Source organism: Suricata suricatta, chromosome 9 (assembly GCF_006229205.1).
Source record: "Suricata suricatta isolate VVHF042 chromosome 9, meerkat_22Aug2017_6uvM2_HiC, whole genome shotgun sequence".
Classification (NCBI taxonomy): Eukaryota; Metazoa; Chordata; class Mammalia; order Carnivora; family Herpestidae; genus Suricata; species Suricata suricatta.
Window position 1 is genome coordinate 114,763,185 of NC_043708.1, and position 22,160 is coordinate 114,785,344.

The 22,160-nt window shown below is 35.3% G+C and overlaps 1 protein-coding gene across 1 annotated transcript in view; it reads right to left on the reverse strand.

The window, feature by feature from the left end:
* Positions 1–22,160, reverse strand: part of GABRG3 (gamma-aminobutyric acid type A receptor gamma3 subunit) — a 666,709-nt gene that overhangs the window by 11,017 nt on the left and 633,532 nt on the right. The gene's annotated exons all lie outside the window — the stretch shown is intronic.

The window sequence follows — 22,160 nt, forward strand, 5'->3', positions numbered from 1 at the left end:
GAGAAAAAAGGTCAAAATGCTTCTGTTCTTATACTTAATTTTTATAAACTGAATTTTATACATGGTTGTGCAAGGCATTTTACTGGTCACTGGAAAAGACACACAAACAAGCATATTAATTGATAGAGGAGACAGGCAAGCACATCCATTCCATGACAGATTATTACACAATGAGTTATTATTTCTTGAGTCTATCTGGGTGTTGCATATTTAAAATCAAGGTAATATGATAAAAGATAGGATTCAGTAGGCAGAGAGGGAAAGATTAGAGCCTGAGGTCTGTGGGTCAGGAAAAAAATATTTTGGGACAATGCTGGGAGTGTCTGACAGACCACAGGAAACTCTCTCAGGTATACTGAGATACCACCTCACACCAGTCAGAGTGGCTAAAATGAACAAATCAAGAGACTATAGATGCTGGCGAGGGTGTGGAGGGCACCCTCCTACACTGTTGGTGGCAATGTAAACTGGTGCAGCCGCTCTGGAAACCAGTGTGGAGGTTCTTCAAAAAACTATCCATAGAACTCCCTTATGACCCAGCAATAGCACTGCTAGGGATTTATCCAAGAGATACAGAAGTGGTGATGCATAGAGACACATGTACCCCAATGTTCATAGCAGCACTGTCAACAATAGCCAAAACATGGAAAGAGCCTAAATGTCCATCACACACTCTGATGAGTGGATCAAGAAGATGTGGTATATATATATACAATGGAGTATTACATGTCAATGAGAAAGAATGAAATCTGGCCATTTGTGGAAAAGGGGATGGACCTTGAGGGTGTCATGCTAAGCGAAATAAGTCAGGCGGAGAAGGACAGATACCATATGTTTGCACTCATAGGTCTAACAGGAGAACAGAAGAAACCTAATGGAGGACCAGGAGGAGAGGAAGAGGGAAAGAGAGTTGGGGAGAGAGAGGGACTCAAAACTCGAGAGACTATTGAATACTGAAAACGAACTGAGGGTTGAAGGGGGAAGGGGGAAAAGAGGTGGTGGTGATGGAGGAGAGCACTTGTGGGGAACAACACTGAGTGTTGTATGGAAACTAATTTGACAATAAACTACTTAAAAAAAGTAGAAGCAAAAATAATAAAATCAATTAATTAATAAAAAAAATAAAGTTTCTCTTAAGAATGTAACAAACCCCACCTACTCCCTCTCAAATTTCCTTCAGGAGTTTAAGGAAAGACCTATGTATGGCCATAGAACTTCCTCCCACCCCTAACCCAGCCCAGTATAATGGAAATGAGCCACTCAGGAATGGATAACCCAGCACCCAGAGTTATCTAGTCAATAAGGGTAGAACCTGAGAAGGAACAAAAGGGAAGGGGAAGGGAGGGCAGGGATGACCAAAACCTTTTAAAATAAGGACGCTTGCATATTGTCAAGGCAATCACTTTGCTACTCTGTAAAGAGAGTTTTCCTACTATTCTTACTTTCTAATCTTATATTCTAATAAACTTTTGCCTGCTGCTTATTTTGTGTCTGCCTCTTCATTCTTCAAAGCAGCAAGAAAACGAATATGGGTACTGTAGCAAAAAATCATACAATAGTTACATAACAAAATCCACCCTTAAGCAGATCTATAGTCATTTTTTCCCCAATAGTAACAGAGCTATAAATTTCCAGACATAAATTTGTGTAACAATTTTATATTTCTATTTTTATAGCATAATTTTAGCTTATCAATCTTGTACTTTATGTTTTACTTGATATTTTCATGTTGATCTTATCCTTTCATGACTCCAGCAGTTAGGCTGTGTCACCCCAGAAAACAAAAAGACGAAATCATTATATGATTTTCTGCTTCCTCCTAGTATAGCAAAACCACACTATAGAAGAGTTGGGAAAATAGTTGTTGCTAGAGATTACACAAAATTCCTGGAGGATAAGGAGAGGTTGCATGTTTAATGCATGAGAACTCTTATTCCAAAATCATTTCTGTTTGTGTCTTTTCTGGATAAACTCTTGTGGAGAGCATGTCTGTACCCCTCTCCCATTTGACTTTCACTATTCAACCTGCTGGATTCAGCATTTCAGCACCTGAAATTCACTGTGTCCATACCTAAACTATCATATCCCCCACACAAGGCTCCTCTCTCACCAAAGTCAGGTCATTCTCTCTATTCAAGGCAGAAATCCAGAAATCACCTGGCACTCCTCCTTTTCCATTATTCAATTCCTGCATTCTTTTCAATTCATTTCCCCACAAGTATCAGATTTCCTCACAGCCCCCAGCCTATCTCCTAACAACTAGTCCTTTTCCAGACCGTTCTATGTCCTACCATCAAAAGGATCATTATAAAACACAAGTATCATTATTTCCCTCTCCTTAGTATCCTTCACTATCATCTTGCTACCTTTTTAATATTGTCATGACTTTAGTATGGTTTATACCATTCTGCATGCAATGCTCCTTCCCTTATAGTCTTTGCACTCCAGAAATCAGATTCTCCCAAGGTCATCAGACATACCAAGATACTTCCCAATGGGCCACTAAATTTCTTCTCATCTGCCTAGGATGCTTTTCTTTTCCTTTCCTCTATATCCCAGTAGTTCCACTCACTTTTGAATTTCAGCTTAGAAATCAATTAGTTCACCAGGAAGTCTTCACTGAGGCCCTCCTGACAAGTGTTATTCATTCATTTCTGTAATTACTAATATAATATATTTTTTCAGACCAAAAAGACTAGTAGGGTTATAGAATAGATCACACTTGTTTACCAAGGTTACTTAATGACAAACACTTGACTAGTGTTTATTTATTGAAAAGGTCATAATGAAAGTTCCATTTTTACTTTAAAAGATTGATATTAAGTCCATATGAAAACTGCTTTTCAATAATTAGAGTTTTTTGTAGTGTTCTGCTGTAGCAATATTCAGGCTGGTTGATAGAAACATCAATGTTGAGATCATTTTCCAAAAAACATTAAAAAATTTAAGCAAATTAACATTTCAGTGCAAAAGAATCAGAATGATTAACCTGAAGCAATCAAAGGACACAAAGATACTTTTCTAATATGAATGCCAAATTACACAATTTCCTGGGGAAATATTATTGAATTATGCACAATATTTAAACTCCTTTTAATTTTTACATAAAATTTCAGTTAAAAACCAAAGAGAAAACAAACAGGAGACAGAAAAACTGAACATAATAAATCACTCTAGTAGTTATGAACATAACCTCAATGTACTATACAAACAGTTGAATAATTTCTTCAGCCACCATTGTAGATTCCTGAGAAAGATAAAGAGGGACAATTCCAGAGCAGATACACAATTCAGTTTAGCAAATTTCCCTGCTTTCCTCCAACCTGAATGGACTTTACACCTATGCTCAACATATACCTTTGACAAACTCAGAGATCTGCTGAACATCCCATTGTCAGGTATGAAAGCGAGATGGACTGTCAGGGACTCACTATGGGCCCCGATTCTATAACTCAGTAGGCTCTTGGTGAGGTTTTGGGACACACTCCTAAAAGCAGTTCTAGGGAACCTTATGGTTCCAATTTTCCAGCTTCCATAAGATACAAATACCTGGGGAAGCAGTAGCAGGAGGAATTGTGGATTCTAAGCCCATTGTCCCTCACAAGAAGTGTTACACATAGACATTATATCACTCATCCTAAATTGGAAGGAAGAGGCCATAGGGTCCTGATTTCTAGTTACATCACATTTTTCTGTACACACTTAATTTGTGCAGGCCTGAGGTAAAATATGTCCTCAGAAGAGACGAAAGCCCTTCCATATATCTGTAAACATGTGGCTGAAAAGTTTCTCAGACAGGCCAACTACATACTTAAATTATATTTGTCATTGTTTTAAGGGATTTGACTAAAGAGTGATGTTGCTCCTTCTATCTGCTCCTCTTCTGCAAATGTACATATATCCACACACATACATCCACATACATAGACACTCACACACATCTATGGACCTAGTCTGCTCCAACTTGGGTGTGAAGTTCAGCTCCTGCTTCATGCTTTCTTTCCCTCTCTGTGATGTTTAATTATGCACCCTGACCAATGTATAGCTTTCCTAATGCAACTCACAAACTGGACCAGAATGGTTTTGATTTTCTGTGATCAGTTCTTTCCAAACAAAGGTGCCTGGGTTTTTGGTTGACTCTTATGGCAATAATAAGATCTAGCACCCACAGAGGTCTCCAGAGCCTACCCTGGAATGTGCCTGATGCCCACTTCCCAAGGGGAACAATGGAATAGAAATAGTTGGGGAGAGAATGAGAAGCTTCTCTGATCCATCAAGGTAAAAAGTCACCTTGGCCCTGGTGGATTTATTAAAAAAATAGTTCTTTTTGCCAATAGTTCATTTTTGTGCTTTTCTTTCCCTGAGCCAAAGTAAGGAAAAAATATATGAAAGCATTGATGACTTTTTGAGACAGCATTTGTAGTACTACTTTTTAGCACAATGGCACAGAGTCAATACATATTTAAGAAATAAACATTTATTAAGCTAATACTATATTTTATGAATTTGGAAGGACAAAGATTAATAACATACAGAAAGTTCCTTCAAAGCTAAAGACTAGTCACATCTTTTATAATTTACCCCAGCATTGTTCCCAGAAAGAACTATTATAAATCACTACTTACTCGATGTCATAGATAACCTTGCTTATTTATTACACTTTAGGCACCAAATACTTCCTTTGAATCTCTTTTAAATATCATTGTTATTTCTCCAGACTTGCTCTCCTTCTGATGGCCATGTCTTCTCTCTGCCTTACAGTGGTATTTTCTCTTGGTTTCCTTTCAAAATATCCCAAGTTAATACCCTTCAAAGTGAGCTAAGGCATGGTAATTAGCAAACAGTGCTCAGTACAAAAGAAGCCTAATCTCCATTTTAATCTTCAAGTTTGCTCTGGGAAGACTTCCGTTTTTCTTTTGCTTATGACATCTGTACATGAAAATAAATTCTTAATTTTAAGGAATTAAACTAATGCTTTTTATTTTATTGTTAGTTCTGTTTGCCTTTTCCTTGAGAATCTGTTTCTTAACCTAAGATCATAATGATATTGCACTGTTTTGGTCTACAAGTTTTGTTTTTATTTTTATATTTGGTTGATTGCTCTTCAAGTTAAAAATTTTACATTCTATGATCAGTTGTCATAGCACCATTTATTCCTACTGTCATTCATCTGCAATGCTACCTCACATATAAGTATGGATCTGTTTTTTCATGTATCCAGATATGTGGATCTGTTTCTGCATGTCAATTCTTGCACAATTACCATACTATCTTAATCATTAAGACTGGAAGACCCACCCTAAAATAGCCTCAAATTAATCACACACTTGCATAGTTCTCTCAGCTTGAGTGTGGGAAGAACCTGTGATTTTGTTTTAGCCAATAGAATGTAACCTGTAACTTCCTTGATTAGATTACTTTATATAGCAAAAGTGAATGGATTTTGAGATCTGTTGATTTCAAACTAATCCAAAGAGATTATCATGGATGGACCTGACTCAATCTGGTGAATACCCTTTAAAGGACTGGCACTTTTGTGAACAGAGAGTCTTCTTTTAGTCTTGAAGAAGTAAACATAATTAGCTCTGTAGCTACAAATAATAAACGCTGCCAACAACCTAATGAGTTTAGAAGTAGATTCTTCCTTAGTCAAGCCTCCAGTTGAGAATGAAGCTCAGCCAATATCCCAATTGTAAACTATGAGAGCCTTAAACAGAGGACACAGCTAAGCACAACCCATGTTTTTATTCACCTAAACTGTTGAATTATAAATAAGCCTTTTGTTTTAAGCCACTAAATTTGTGGTAGTCTGTTACACAGAAACGAAAATTTAAGGGGGAGTGACATCAACAAGATAGCCAAATAAGATGTCCCTCAAACATATTTGCCCTCAACAACACTCATTTGGCATCCAGCCACCTTTATGCCTTTGTAGAAGCTGTGCGATCCAGGCAGGAGATTGTGAAATCCTGGTGTTATTCAAGAATGAAGACAGTCATTTTGAAAAAACAGACTTTTACCAAGGCAACTGACTCTTCAAACCTAAAAACAGCTATGTTTGCCTGAGGACTCATCTGTAGCCACACTTGTCTTTTGTCTGTTGCTAGCACCATCTGGCAAGGGACTCATGAAAAGTAACACCTACTATGTGTTGGGTAATAAGCATAGAGAACTTGATCCAGCTATGGACCATTAAATGGTTTATGAACCAGCTCCAGTCCCTGTTGGTTACTATCTGGATGTCTCTGAAGAATACTGATTTAGACATTCACCCACAGATGAGAGAGCCTTTGAGGAAGTCCAGGAGTCAAAGGAAATGTTAAAGCACACTGCTGAAGCAACAAAATCTAAGACTGAGCATACTGAAGAGGAAAAGAGAAAGTTTGACTTTCTATCACCCATTCCCCAAAGTAGCACAGCTCAGTTCCAAAAGAGATCTTGATCTGTGATTTCCCCTACAGGGAAAGTGAGAAAGTGTGAGTGCCTGACTTCTCCAGCTGTGTATGATGCTTCTAATGAGGTCCATTACTCTCTCCTCTCACACAGAGTTCTGAGTCCTGAGCTGCCTGACCAGAGGGTGGTAAGCACTGTAAGAATAGCACCCAGGGATTGGAATGATATATAATAAAGAGACATAGATACTATTAACTGTCTCATGGATTCCATCAAGAGGTCTCCCTACAAGTTCCTGGGAAACCTCACCTATGGACCTCCCTAACTGGCCAATAGGCACCTCTAGTGTTCTGTATGCCATTTCTTCCCCCAACAGTAGCTTTGTGTGCATTCTTAGTAGTGGTGACAGCAATCTTTAGTAGATGGCTAGTGAGCACACAGAGAAAGCTGGATCAAATCTGTGGGCCTGGGAAAAACTACAAACTTGAGTACTCAGGACAGCTCTAGGTAAAGCAAAAGAGAGGCTGTCAGCACCCACTTTGGCTTTTCAGGATTGAATGAAAGCAAATAAATTTAAATATGCCACAAGAGGGAGCAGGCATACCCATGGAAAAAATGAGAAAGATTCAGAATCCCTAGAAGGGCTAATAGAAGCTATTTCTCTCCCAAAGTCAGTACGTAAGGAAGTACTGACAGTACTGGAGGAAGTGAGTGCTACTTCAAATGCAAAGACAACAATGCAAGACTTCAAGGAATATAAAAAAAATTAAGAAAACATGATCTCAATGAAGAACACAGTAATTTTTCAGAAATAAACCTCAAACACAAAGGTCTATGATTTACCCAATAAAGAATTCAAAATAGTTATTCTAAGGAAGCTCATTGAACTACAAAACAACCAGAACAAAATTTAATGAAATAAGAAAAACAAGACACACACACACAAATTAGAATTTTAACAAAGAGAAATTTCAGAAAAATAACCAAACAGAAATTCTGAAGCTGAAGGATAAAATAAAAAAGGCAATAGAATCCATCAACAGTAGACTTAAGAAAGAAAGAAAAAAAAAGAACAGGACTTTGAAATTATTTTGTCAAAAAAGAATAAAAGAAAAAGAAGAAAAAAAGTGAAGAAAATCTATGTGATCTATAGAATATTACTAATAGAAACAATTTGCCAATTATCAGAGTCCCAAAAGGGAAACAGAGGCAAATGAGGATAAGAAACTTAAAAAAATATATAATGGCAGAGAAGTTTCCAAACAGGAAAATTTGGATATTCAAGATCATGAAGCTAATAAGTAACCCAAACATTTCAATCTAAAACAATCGCCAAAATACATCATAATAAACTGACTAAAATAAAATACAAAGAACATTGAAAGCAAAAAAAGAAAAATCTCATACAAGGGAATCATCATGAGACTATCAGCATATTTCTTCGAAACCTTGTAGGCCAGGAGAAAATAGAATAATATATCCAAAGTACTTAAGGAAAAATATCTGCCAACCAAGAATATCTTGCAAGTTGTCCTACAGAAATAAAGGCAAGATAAAGATTTTTCCAAACACAGAAAAGCTGAAGATGTTCATCACCACTAGACTTACCTTAAAATAAATGCTGAAAGGATTTCAAGTAGAAAAAAAAGGAAGCTAATTAGTAACATAAATACATGAAAATATACAATACATTGGTAAAGGTAAGTATATAGTCACATTTAGAAAACTACAATGCTGTAAAATGATGAGGTGTTAACCACTTTAGTATAAAGATTAAGGGGAAAATATTTAGAATAATATAGTTGTAATAATTTGTGAATGGTTACAAGAAATAAGAGGCAAATTCTGATATCTAATATATAAAAGGAGGTAAACTATTAGCATTTTTTAAATGCAATAGAAGTTAGTATAAAATAGACTGTTATGATTGTAAGATATTTTATTTAAGCCTCATGTAACCATAAGGGAAAAAGCTACAGAAGAAAAAGACAAGAGAATGAAAGCATACCACAATGGGAAGTCATCAATTCAAAAAGGAAGACAGCAAGAAAAAAAGAAAGGAATATGTGATTTATAAAACAGCCAGAAACAATGAATAAAGTGGCAGAAGTAAGTCCATACTTATCAATAATTATTTTAAATGTAAGTAGGCTAAATTCTCCAAATAAAAGACACAGAGTAGCTGAATAGATTAAAAAGAAGATCCAACTATATGCTGCCTATAGAAGACTTCAGCTTTAAAGACACACATAGGCTCAAAGTGAAGGGATAGAAAAAGATATCCCATGCAAGTGAAAACTAAAAGATAGCAAGGTTAGATGTATTTATATCACCCACAATAGCCTTTAAGTCAAAAGCTATAACAAGAGCCAAAGAAGGTCATTATGTAATGTCAAAGGAGCCAATTCATCAAGAGAATATAACAATTGTAAATATAAATGCACTCAGCATTTAAGCATCTAAATATAATAAGCAATTACTAACAAATCTGAAGACAAAGACAAGAGTACAAATATAGTAGGCGGCTTCAATATCCCACTTCCAACAACAGGAAAATAATTCAGATGGAGAATCAGTAAGGAAATCTTAGACTTCAACTACATATAAGATGAAATGGACCAAACAGACATATTCAGAACATTCCATCCAACGGCAGCAGGAATGCACAGGGAACATTTTCCAAGGTAGATCATATATTAGGTGACAAGCAAGTCTTAACAAATTTACAAAGATCAAAATCATATCAACTCTTTTTTTAACTACAATAATATGAAACTACAAATCAACAACAGGAAAAAAATAGGACAACTTGCAAAATGCAAAAATTAAACATTACATTCCTGAACAACCAATCAATCAAGGAAGAAATCAAACAGAAATAAAAACAATTATGAAAACAAATAAAAATGAAAACAGAACAATACCAAAAACCCATAGGATGTAGCAAACCCAGTTCTAAGACAGAACTTTATACTGACAAATATCTACCTTATGAAAAAATAAAGACCTCAAATAAACAAATTAACTTTTACATTGCAAGGAACTAAGAAAAGAAGACCAAACTAAATTTAGAGTTATGAGGTGGAAGAAAATAACAAAGATCAGTGCAGATATAAATGAACTAGAGACCAGAAAAGCAATAGAAAATCTGTGAAACTAAGCTGTTTGTTTAAAAATAAAGGAAATTGACAAATCTTTAGCTAGACTAAGAAAAAAAGAGAGAGAGAGAGAGAGAGAGAGAAGCCTCAGATAAATAAAATTAGAAACAAAATACTGGACAATACAACTGAAACTACAGTAATACAAAGGATTAAGAGACTAATATGAATAATTATATGTCAACAAACTGGATAAGCTAGAAGAAATTGATAAATTTCTAGAAACATATCTTCCAAGAATAAACCATGAAGAAAAAATCTGAAAAGACCAATAATGAGTAATGAGAATGTATCATCAATTTAAAAAATCTCCCAGTAAAGAAAATTGTTAAATGGTTTCTTTGGTGAATTCCATCAAACATTTGCAAATGAATTAACACCAACCCTTGTCAAACCCTTCCACAAAAAAATGAAGAGAAAGAAACGTTCTCAAACTAATTTTAGAAAACCAGCATTACGATGATTTCAAAGCTGGATAAAAACACTACAAAAAACCTACAGCTTTTTTCCTGATGTGTATAGATGCAAATATTATCAACAAAATAAGAGCACTAAATTCAACACACATTAAAAGAATAATACAGCATGATCAAGTGGGAATTATGCCTGAGATGGAATGATGGTTCAAAACATGCAAATCAATAAATGTGATACACCACATTAATAGAATAAAAGATAAAAGATCACAATCATCTGAATAGATGCAGAAAAATACCAGTTACAATAGCATTTAAGACAACAAAATACTTATAAATAAATTTAAGCCAAGGAATACACTTAAAATGAGGAGATATTGATGGAAGAAATTGAAGACACAAATACACATAAGTATATTAAGTGTTCATGAATTGGAGAAATTAGTATACCCAAAGCCATCTATAGATTCAATGCCATTCCTATCAAAATGTCAATGACATTTTTCACAGAAATAAAGAAAAATCCTAACATTCACATAGAGGTCTTTTGTGACCCTCAATAGCCAAAGCAATCCTGAGGAAGAAGCACAAAGGTGGAGGCATCACACTTCCCGATTTTAAACTATATTACAAAGCTATAGTGATCAAAACAGTAGTGTACTGGCATAAAAACAGATACATAGACAAATGGAACCGAATTGAGAGCCCAGAAACAAATGCCTACATATACGGCCAACTAACACTTGACAAAGTAAAAAAATTCAGTAGGAGTAATGATCTCTTCAATAAATGTGAAAACCAGGTAATCACATGTAAAATAATAAAACTGATCCCCTATCATACACCATTCACAAACATTAACTCAAAATGGTTCAAAGACTTCAATGTCAGTGTATAAGAATGTAAAACTCCTAGAAGAAAACATGGTGGAAAAATTCCTTAACATTAGTCTTGGCAAAACTTATTTTGGATATGATACCAAAGGCGACATTAAACAAGTGGGACTATATTAAACTAAAAAAACTTTTGCATAGCAAAAAAATAATCAACACAATGAAAAGACAACCAACGGAATGGAAGACAATATTTGCAAACCCTATATAACAGCTTAATATCCAAAATATACAAGGAACTCATACAAGTCAACAGAAAAAAAATCTGATTAAAAATGGACTGAGAACCAAAATAGATACTTTTCCAAAGAAGATATACGAATGATCTACAAATACAAAAAAAGATGTTTAATATTCCCAATATCAGAGAAATGCAAATCAAAACTGTAGTAAGATCACCCTATATTTCTTAGAATAGCTAATATCAAGTTGTCAAGAAATAAGTACTGAAGAGGATGTGGAAGAAAGAGAACTCTTGTGCACTGTTGGTGGAGATATAAGTTGGTGAAGCCACTGTGGAAAATAGTATGGAGGATCCTCAAAATATTAGAAATAGAAATGCTATCAATTTAGCAATCCCACTTCTGGGTATATATTCACAGGTATCTCAAAGAGATGTCTGTAATCCCATGTTCACTACATTATTTATGACACTGAAAGTATGGAAACAACCTAAGTATTTATCTACAGATGAATGGATAAAATAAGACATGGTATATATATATATATATGTAAAGTTGAATATTTTCCAGCCATGAGAAAGAAAACAATTCTGTCATTTGCAACAAACTTGGATGGACTTTGAAGGCATTATGTTGAGTAAAATAAGTCAGACATTGATGAAAAATACTTTATGATCTCATTTATAAGTGGAATATAAAATGTCAAACTCACAGAAACAGAGAGTAGAATTGTGGTTGCCAGGGCCATGGGTGGGAAGGTTGAGGAAAATGGGGAGATATTGATCAAAGGTTGCAAACTTATAGTTTTAAGAATAATATATTCTAGGGGGACACCTGGGTGGCTCAGTGGGTTACGTGTCCAACTTCGGCTCAGGTCATGATCTCATGGTTTGTGGGTTGGAGCCCCACATGGGGCTCTATGCTGATGGCTCAGAACCTGGAGCCTGCTTCAGATGCTGTGTCTCCCTTTCTCTCTGATCCTTCCCAACTGTGTTCTCTCTCTCTCTCTCTCTCTCTCTCTCTCTCTCTCTCTGTCTTTCAAAAATAAATAAACACTTAAACATTTTTAAAAAATAATAATATATTCTAGGGATCTAATGCAAAACATAGTGACTATGGCTATCCTATTCTATTGTATACTTGAAAGTAGATAAAAGAGCAAATCTTAAATGTTCTTACAACAAAAAATGAAATTCTGTAAGAAGACAGAGGTGTTAACTAATCTTATTGTGGTAGTCCTTTTGATATATATCTATGTATATAGATATGTATCAAAAATCAACATGTTGTACACTTAAATGTACAACAGTGTTGGCATTCCTGGGTGGCTCAGGCTGTAAAGTTAACTTCTGCTCAGGTCATGATCTCAACGCTGCTAAGTTGGAGCCCAACATCTGGCTTTGTCTTGACAGATCAGAGTCTGAGGTCTACTTCTGGTTTTGCCTCTCTCTCTCTCTTTCTGCCCCCCTCAAAATAAACGTTAAAAAATTAAATGTACAGTGTGATATGTCAATAATATTTCAATAAAACTTGGAAAAAGAGATAGAAAAGCAAGCAAAAGCATTGATTACTAGAAGAAAAATCTTCAATCTTAGTATTCTTCTTCGAGCATACCAACACTAGTCTTGGGTGTTTGTGTTCCTACATAAACTGTAAAATCAATTCAAAAAAGGTCCTCAACAAACACTTTTGGTATTTTGATTGGAATAAATCAATAAATCAATGTATCTTCACTTACTTAGTTCAATGTAACTACCAGGAAGTGGAGCTCTTAGCAAAACAAAGTTTTAGCCCTCTAAAATAGTAGCCTTAATAATAATAAAGTATTATTTATTTCAATTTCAATATGCTTCAATAAGATATTGAATTTCTTCCATAAAGTCTTGGCATACCTAGTGTTAAATTTAATTGTTGATGGATATATCTTTCTGTTGTTATTAACAATGACATACTTAAATATACATTATATTTCTATTTAAATTATATTTTATACCCCTATTTTGCTGGCAGACAGAAATGAAATTTTTCACATGTATCTTATATCCAACTACCTTTAAAATCTTATTAATTTGAATAATAATTTCTACGGATTCTGTCTTTTGGGTTTTCTGTGTAGAATATCTTAACTTTATACTTCCAAGTACTTCTACTAATATATTGATTGAACAGAAAGAGTCATCTTGAGCATACTTTTGTTTTAATTTAGTCTTTCTTTCTCTTTCATTATAACTTAAAAAAATATTTCCAGTGCAGTTAACATACAGTGTTCTAGTAGTTCCAGTTGTAAAATATAGTGATTCAACAATTCCATGTATTATTCAGTGCTCATCAAGATAAGTGTACTCTAAACTTTTCACCTCTTTCACCCAACCCCTCCTTCACCTCCTCTCCAGTAACCATCACTTTGTTCTCTACAGTTAAGAGTCTGTTTCTTGGTGTGTCTGTGTTATTTTTTTCTTCTTTGTTTTTTGATTTGTTTCTTAAATTCCACATGTGAGTGAAATCATATGCTATTAGTCTCTCTCTGACAGGGTTATTTTGCTTAGAATTATACCCTTTGGATCCATCCATGTTGTTGCAAGTGGTAAGATTTCATACTTTTTAAAGCATATACATATATACTTCATATGGCATATATATACTTTATATACATTATATAGTTTTGGTTATGTATATTTTATATATTTATATTTTAGAATACATGTTGTGTGTATACATATATATTATATACTTCTTTGGAGATATATATACCACAACTTCTTTATACACTCACCTCTCAATGGACTTTTGGACCGTTTCATAGTTTGCCTATTATAAATAAATGCTGCAACAAACATAGGGGTACATATATCCCTTCAAGTTGGTGTTGTATTTTGGAGGTAAATACTCAGTAGTGTGATTACTGGATTGTGGGGCAGTTTCATTTTTTTAAAAATTTTTGAAGAAACTCCATACTGTCTTCCATAGTGCCTGCACCAGCTTACATTCCCATCAATAGTGCAAGAGCATTCCTTTTTCTCCACAGCCTCCCAGCAATTGTTTCTTGAGTTTTTAATTTTAACGATTGCCATGGGTGTGAGGCAATACCTAATTATAGCTTTTATTTGCATTTCTCTGATGATAAGTGATGTTGAGCATCTTTTCATGTGGTTTTTGGACATCTGAGCATTTTCTTCGGAGAAATGTCTGTTCATGTAAAATTCCCATTTAATTGGATTATTTTGGGTTTTTTTTTTTTGGTGTTGAATTTTATGTAAGTTCTTGGTATATTTTGGATACTAACCCATTATCAGGTATATCATTTGCAAATATCTTTTCCAATTAAGTAGGTTGTCTTTTTAATTTTATTTGTTGTTTCCGTTGATGTGCAGAAGCTTTCTCTGTTAATGTAGTGCCAATACTTAATTTTTGCTTTTGTTTCCCTTGACTCAGGAGACATATCTAGAAAAAAAGTTGTAACATCTTATGTAAAAGAAATTACTGCCTGAGCTCTCTTTAAGTATTCTGGTTTCAGGTCTAACATGTAGGTTCTTAATCAATTTTGAGTTTATATTTTTCGTATGGTATAAGAAAGTGGTTCAGTTATCCCAATTTCATTTGTTGAAGAGACTGTCTTTCTACTGTTGCATATTCTTGTCTTTTTTTCATAAAAGATTAATTGACCACATAATATAGAGTTTGTCTCTGGACTTCTCATTCTGTTCCCTTGATCCATGTGTATATTTTTGTGCCAGTACCATGCTGTTTTGATTACTACAGCTTTGTATTATAATTTGAAGTCTGAAATTGTGATTGCTCCAGCTTTGCTTTTCATATTTTTTCCTCACAAGATTGCTTTTGCTATTCAGTGTCCTTTGTGGTTCCATGAACATTTCAAGATTTTTGTTCTAGTTCTATGAAATATGTTGTTGGTATTTTGATAGAGATGGGATTGCATTAAATCCATAGAGAGCTTTGGGTAGTGTAAGTATTTTAACAATATTCATTCTTCCAGTCAATGAACACAAATGTCTTTCCATTTCTTTCTGGTGCCTTCAATTTCTTCTATCAGTGTTTTACAGTTTTTAGAGTATAGTCTTTACTTCTTTGGTTAAGTTTATTCTTAGGTATTTTAATACTTTTGGTGCCTGTAAATGGTATTGTTTTCTTAATTTTTCTTTCTGGTACTTCATTCTTTGTGTATAACAATGCAATGGATTTCTGTCACCGCTTTTTATCTTGTGACCTTACTGAATTTATTTATGAGTTCTAGTAGTTTTTTGGTGGTCTTTTGGGGCTTTGTATATATAGAATCATGTCATCTGCAAAATAGGGAGAATTTGACTTCTTTCTTACCAATTTGGATGTTTTTATTTTTTTCTCTTGTCTGATTGCTGTGGCTAGGACTTCCAGTACTATGTTGAATCAAAGTAGTGAGAATGACATTCTTGTATCGTCCCTGACCACAGAGGAAAAGCTCTCAGTTTTTCCTCATTAGTATAATGTGGGTGTGGGGCTTTCATATAAGGCCTTTATTGTGTTGAGGTATGTTACCTCTAAACATACTTTCTTGGTTTTTTTTAAATCATGAATAACTATTATATTTTGTGAAATGCTTTTTCTGCATCTATTGAAGTGATCATATAGTTTTATTGTTTATCTTATTGATGTGATGTATCATGTTGATTGATTTGTGAATCACAAATCCTGTGCATCACAGGAATAAATCCCACTTGATGGTAATGAATATTTTTAAATGTTTTGGTGGATTGGGTTTCCTAATATTTTGTTGAAGATTTTTGCCTTTATGTTGTTAATCAGAAATTTTGGCCTGCAGTACTCTTTTTTGTAGTATCTTTATCTGGTTTTGGCATTAGGGTAATACAGACCTAAGAATTGATTTGTTTTTCTTCTTTTTCTATTTTTAAAAAAGTTTGAGAAAAATAGGTTATCTGCAGTTATCTTTAGGTCTAAGTGTGTCTCTTGTAGGCAGCATACAGATTGATCTTGATTTTTTAAATCAATCTTGTCGCCGTATGTCTTTTGATTGGAGTATTGCATTCAAATTAATTATTTATTGTGTGTATTTATTTTCTTTTTGTTACATATTTTGTAATTGTACTTGTGGTTCTTTTTTGGTCCTTTTTTTCTCTTACTCTTTTTCTCCTTTTGCTGGCTTTCTTTAGTGATATACTTGAATTCCTTTTCTTTATTATTCCATATCTATTATTGGATTTTGATTTGAGTTACCATTAGGTTTGTAGATAACATCATCTGCATATAGCAGTCTATATTAAGTTAAGAGACGATCTTTACTCCTCTCCCCCTAACATTTTAGTTATATGGTGTCATATTTTACATATTTTCATCTTGTGAATTTCTTGACTGATTTTTATAGATATACTTATTTTTACTGCTTTTGCATTTATTATTTCTCTTACTTCATGGAGACTTACCATATGGTCTTTCCACTCAGAGTCCCCTTTAACATTTCTTGTAGGGCTGGTTTAGTGGTCATGAACTCCTTTAGAGTTTGTTTGTCTGAGAAAATACTTCTCCTATGCTAAATTATAACCTTGCTGGATAGAGTATTCTTGGCTACAGATTTTTCCCTTTCAGCATTTTGAGTGTATCATATCATTCTCTTCTGGTCTACAAAGATTCTCCTGAAAAATCTGCTGATAGCCTTATGGGATTTCTCTGGTATGTAACGGTATTCTTTTCTCTTGCTGCTTTAAAAAGTCTCTCGTATCACTACTTTCTTACATTTTGATTACTAAGTGTCTTAATATGGAACTCCTTTGGTTGATTTTATTGAGGGATTTCTGCCACTTGGATCAGAGGACTATCTGTTTCCTTCCCTAGATCAGGAAAGTTTTCAGCTATACTACTTCAAATAAATGTTTGCTCTTTTCTCTCTTCTTCTGGGATCCCTATAACACAAATGTTGTTGCTTGGTGGAGTCACTGATATCCTCAAGTCTATCTCATTTTGCATAGCTTCTTAAGTCTATTTCATTTTGCATACTTTTTTTTTCTCTCCCTTTCTCAGCTTCATTCCTTTCCAATACTCTATCTTTCAGGTTTTTAATTTGTTCCTCTGCCTCTTCTAGCCTGCTATTTTTTTCCCCATCTACTGGGTTTTTAATTTTATTTATTGTTGTCTTCATCTCTGATTGGTTCTTTTTTTATCTTCTTGTTAATATGTCCTCCATTCTTTTCTCCTCCACTCTTTTCTCAAGTTCAGTGAGTATATTTAAAAAAAATAATGTTTATTCATTTTTGAGACAGAGAGACAGAGCAAAAGTGGGGGAGGGGCAGAGAGAGAGGGAGATACAGAATCCAAAGCAGGCTCCAGGCTCTGAGCTGAGAGCACAGAGCCCGACACGGGGCCTGGAATATCAAGATCATGACATGAACCTAAGTTAGACGCTTAACTGACTGAGCCACCCAGGCATCCCTAGTGAGTAGCTTTAGGAGCTTTAAATCCTCTATCCAGCATATTATTTCTTTCCATTTTGTTTATGTCTCTTTATGTAATTTTGTCTTGTTTGTGCATGTGGGACAAATTCCTCTGTCTTCTCATTTTGTCTAACATTCTGTGTCTGTTTTTCTGTGTTAAGGAAGTCAGCTACATTTTCTGTTCTTAAAAGTAATGGTCTTAAGGGAGTTCTATGGATAGTTTTTTGTCCATCACCTGATCAGTAGATCAAGAAGATGTAGTATATATACACAACGGAGTACTACATGGCAATGAGAAAGAATGAAATCTGGCCATTTGTAGGAAAGTGGATGGACCTTGAGGGTGTCATGCTAAGCGAAGTAAGCCAGGCAGAGAAGGACAGAAACCATATGTTTGCACTCATAGGTCTAACAGGAGAACAGGAGAAACCTAATGGAGGACCAGGGGGAGGGGAAGAGGGAAAGAGAGTTGGGGAGAGAGCGGGATGCAAAACTTGAGAGACTATTGAATGCTGAAAATGAACTGAGGGTTGATGGGGAAGGGGGAGGGGGGAAGAGAGGTGGTGGTCATGGAGGAGGGCACTTATGGGGAAGAGCACTGGGTGTTGTATGGAAACCAAGTGACAATAAACTATTTTTTAAAAATTTAAAAATTTTTAAAAAAGAAAAGAAAAAAATAATGGTCTTATAATGAAAGGGTCCTGTAGTGCCCTGAAGTGCAGTGTCCCCTGTTCACTAGGACCTAGTGCTTTAGGGGGTGTCTCCTATGTGTGTTGTGTGTGCCCTACTGTTGTGTCCTGGTCACTTTTTCCTTCAATGCAGTTATCTGCAGAGATCTCTTTGCATGTTGTAGGCAGTGTTTTATCCCCAGGACAGGTGTGGCATGCAGTTTTAAGTGTGAGTACTGGTCTACTTAGGCAATGAGACCTCCTTCTTCTGCTGCCAGCAGAGGACCAGCCTAGGCAGATCCACAAAATGCACATGAGCAGAATATGCTATTTTAACAATGTGCTTTTGAGCATCTGTCAGCACCACTGGGAGAAAGGCCATGCAAATGTGCATTGGGGGAAGAGGTATTGGCAAGGTTTGTGCTAATCTTCTAGGAAAGGGGACTCAAAGTGCCAGGACTGGGGCAAATGTGACTGGTGAGGACAAATCTGCTAAAGCACTGGGGGTCATGTGAGGCAGGGGTTGGTGTAAGCAAATTAGATAGTGAATGTTCGTGCCCTTATTTTTTCCATAGGTGGCTATGTGTTTATGCTGAGGGGTCAGGGAGGGAGATGCCAGCTCCTTTTTTCCCCTAAAGAGGTTCTATAATGAGCTCTGTCCCTCTGGAACATGCTCTAAGGTTAGTAAATAACTCGCCCTCCTATATATCTCAGATGTTCTTCAAATCGTTGCTTCTACACTGTATCTCCACAAGCTGTTTGTTATGCTGTTACTTTAAGGGTAGACACTCACCTTCTTATCAATGCCCCTACTTCAGGCTGTCCAGAACTGAACCTGCTGATTTTTTAAATTCCAATTTTAATTCCCACTAGTTGTAAGAACTCATGAAATTCAGCCCCTCTTGCTTCCAAAGCCAAATGTTATGAGATTCATCTTCCCTGTGTGGGATCCTGGTGTGATATTCTATCTTTTCCCTCTCCATGCCTGAGGCTCCCTCTTCCTCATGGACAGCCATGGTCATTTAACCCTCCGTCCACATTATTCCCACCCTTCCTACCTTCTTAAATATGGGTTCTTCTCTACGTTTAGTTGTGGAGTTTTTTATGCCAATATTCAGGTCATTTTCTGGGTTATTTATATTTATGTGAATGTTACCTAATTGTATCCATAGAATTAGGTGGATTTTTGGTCCTCTTACTCTACCATCTTCCCAGCCTCTTCTATGTTTCTTTATAACTTTATTAAGACATCTCATGTCTTGTTTTCCTGGGACCTAATCTCCAGATTATGTCTTCCTTCATCTCAGGATTTTTTTCTCTAAAAATATCTTTATATAGTTTACTTTATTTGCTTTATTCTTTTCCCTTTCTCAGGAACATTAACTATGCATTTGTGAACACTGTTTGATTTACATACTTATTATTTCCTTCTTACTAATTATTCCCGCTTGGGTGTACTCCTCAGTATTTCTAAACCTGTTGTTCATGTTCCTGACAATGTTTTTGTCAAATTTGGTTTTATTATTTCTACTTTTAATGTGGTTATTACCTTTCACAATCTTTTTTCTTCTTCTGTTTTATTTCCTCCTACCTCTCCCACCCTTTATATTTCCTTTCTTGCTTTGTGTTCTTTTTCTAGCTTTCTTTTATTTCCTTTTGGCTCTTTCAATTTGGTTTCAACACCCCCCTCATTACTGTAAGATCTTAGAGAAGTATTTACTAATTGTTTATTTGATTAGCATTTGTTTGGATTCTTAGGATAACTATGCATCGCTTGAATTTGTAGTGTTTTATGTTTCCTTTTATTTTCTGGTATGTAAATAGGCATAGGTCCTATTTATACTACAATCTGATGTTGATTGCAGGTACTTTTTTGAGGTTCAGCCCTACTAGAAAAATAATGCCAGCTGAGGTCAACTTAGCCCAAGTGATTATCTTAAGATATTTATAAGTTCTCAGCTTTCTACTTTCCCCCTCAGCTTTGTCTTTGAGCAGTATCTCATTAATCTTATTTGTGAGTGTCTCCTCCTCTCTGCAACCTCTATTTATGAGCATGTCCATTGCTCAGCCCTGAGATCTTCCTTCTATTCCTTTATTTTCTAGAGGATGTCATCTAATTTTACAAGTTTAAATACTATAAATATACCACCCAATATTGGCCACTTTCTGGAGGTATAGTCACATATTGTAACACCATCTCAATATGTCCACACCAAAGTCTAAAAAACATTTCAAACTCAATGTACCCATTACACCTGCTTCTCTTTTTTCCTGCTTTGGAATAAGCTGTTCTATCTGAAGTATTACCAGCTCAACAAATGTGAATTCTGCTCTTCTACCTGATCAGATCTGATTCATCTCTTTCTATCACACTATATGGTCAGTCCATTAAAACACACACACACACACACACACACACACACACACACACACACACACACACACATTCAGATTCCAACCACATTATTACCACCTCCAATGAATAGTCATGTCCCACCTATTTATTATAATAGTTGACTAACTTGCCTATCTGCAGACTGTTCTCTATTCAGTAGCCAATATTTTAAATTTGAGGGAAGATCAAACCTTAGACAAGCTCTATCCAGCAACTTCCCATTTCATTCAGATAAACCCCCAAGATTTTAAGTTGGGCTACAGAGTCCTCCATGTTTGAGCTTCCTCTCCCTTACTGACCCCAATTACTACAGACTGGCTCTCATACTATCCTCAAATATCCCAATTTTCCCTCTTTTGGTCTTGTATTTCTAGTTCCCAAACCACTTTCCTAACAGATCTCTGCATTTCTTACCTCCTCACTGCCTTCAGGTTTTCCCCAAATTAGCTCAGATTAGAATCTTGAATATCCTGTATAAAATAAGAACGTTTTGCCACAAACAGTGGAAATCTATTTTCTCCTCCTTGTTTTATTTCTGTCTACAACATTTGTCACCATAAAATATAAGATATATGTATATTTATTTGTTTACCATCTATTCCTCTGCCCCATAGAATGCATATTCCATGAGGACACTTTGTCCATTTCTTCACTTTCTTAACTTATGTAGGCTCTCCATGAACGTTTGCTGAATAATCAATTAATCATTTCAGCATTGTGCCTTTACTGATTTTTTATTGAATGGGATATCAGTGGGGAATCTTAAAGGGTCTTTGTAAGACATAGGGCTAGGTATAGTAATTTAGTGTTTCCTTTTCCAAGATTAGTAGTGGTATGATCAATGTCTCTCTCTCTCCCCCCTCCTTCTCTTAACCTCTTTCTTCTTACTGATATGTCAAGTGTCTGTTCCATGGCAGGTCATATCTCTATGATAACTTCTTCTGTGTCACCTAATCTCTTATTCATAGGTTAGTATATATACATATATTTCCTTGTTCTAACTGTGTAGAGGGCTTGGAAGTAATGATACCCCCTAACAATGAGCTAACCTAGGACCTAGATCTTGGTTTATAATATTATTCTCCAATAAATAAAACCAAGGTTACTCGGAGAAATCTCTGATTTTTTGGTGAGGGCAGAAAATAAGCAAAGGAGCTTGGAGCATCTGTAGTGTTCAAATGTAAAAAATTAAATATCAATCAGTCCATACCTATATAAATAAATAAGTAAATAAGTGCTGAAGAAGGGACAAATCTCCCATGAAAATTATTAAAATCATTTATGTAGGTACTTTCACCTCAAGGAAGTAAAGCATAAATTCCTGCTTGATAAGTGGGTGCTATGCTTAGTAATTTGCTTTTAAAAGGTCTAAACTGGGGCACCTGGGTGGCTCAGTCAGTTAAGCATCCAACTTTGGCTCAGATCTTGATCTCATGGTTCATGGGTTTGAGGCCCGTGTCAGGCTCTGTGCTGACAGAACTAGCTCAGAGCCTGGAACCTGTCTTTGGATTCTGTGTCTCCCTCTCTCTCTGACCCTCCCCTGCTCATGCTGTCTCTCTCTCTCTCCCAAAAATAAATAAAACATTAAAAGAAATTTAAAAGGTCTGTAAAAAGT